Below are 721 nucleotides of genomic sequence, written 5' to 3' on the forward strand. Positions count from 1 at the left end.
TGCCGCCCCCTCAGGCGCGCGCGGGCCTCTGCCGCGCGCTCCCGGCCTGCATCGGCTCTGCGGGAGGCAGGAAGCGCCGCCCCCCAGCGCGGGTCCGGGCAGTGCCCGCGGGGTGGCACTCCACGTCTCACACACACCCACACACAGGGACGCGGTGGGACTCTTCACGTCTCACACGGTTTACACACACACACGCAGACGTTAGGACTCCTCACGTCTCGTGGTTTCCACACACGCAGTGTTGGGACTCGCGCACGCGCTCTCAAGTACACACACCCCCACACGGGACTCCTCATGTCTCTCAGTTTTCACACACACACACAGTGTTGGGACTCCAGGGCTCACACTGTCTCTCTCTCACATGCACCCTCACATGTTGGGACCATTCACCTCACAGTGATGTTCACATACACTGTCACACTCCAACTCTCTTAAACACACACAGACACACACACATTGGGACTCTTTGCATCTCAGTTTTCTCTCACGTACACGCACAATGTTGGAAGTCTTCACATTTCACAGTTTACACACACACACACACACACGTTGGGACTCGTTCCACACCTCACACAGGGTTTTCAGTGTCTCCCCCACACACGAACGCATGCATTCACATGACCTTCTCCTCATTCCCCACCCCGCTGGCACAGATGTAGTGTAAGAAGACCCCATGCTATCACATGGCCATTCATCCTCAACAGCAGAACTGACTACCCCC

The 721-nt window shown here is 57.3% G+C and overlaps 1 protein-coding gene across 1 annotated transcript in view; it reads right to left on the reverse strand.

Moving 5' to 3' along the window:
* Positions 1-721, reverse strand: part of PPP4R4 (protein phosphatase 4 regulatory subunit 4) — a 195,802-nt gene that overhangs the window by 183,083 nt on the left and 11,998 nt on the right. The gene's annotated exons all lie outside the window — the stretch shown is intronic.

This window comes from Gavialis gangeticus, unplaced genomic scaffold (genome assembly GCF_001723915.1).
Source record: "Gavialis gangeticus isolate Ggan-Ray unplaced genomic scaffold, GavGan_comp1, whole genome shotgun sequence".
NCBI classification, from domain to species: domain Eukaryota; kingdom Metazoa; phylum Chordata; order Crocodylia; family Gavialidae; genus Gavialis; species Gavialis gangeticus.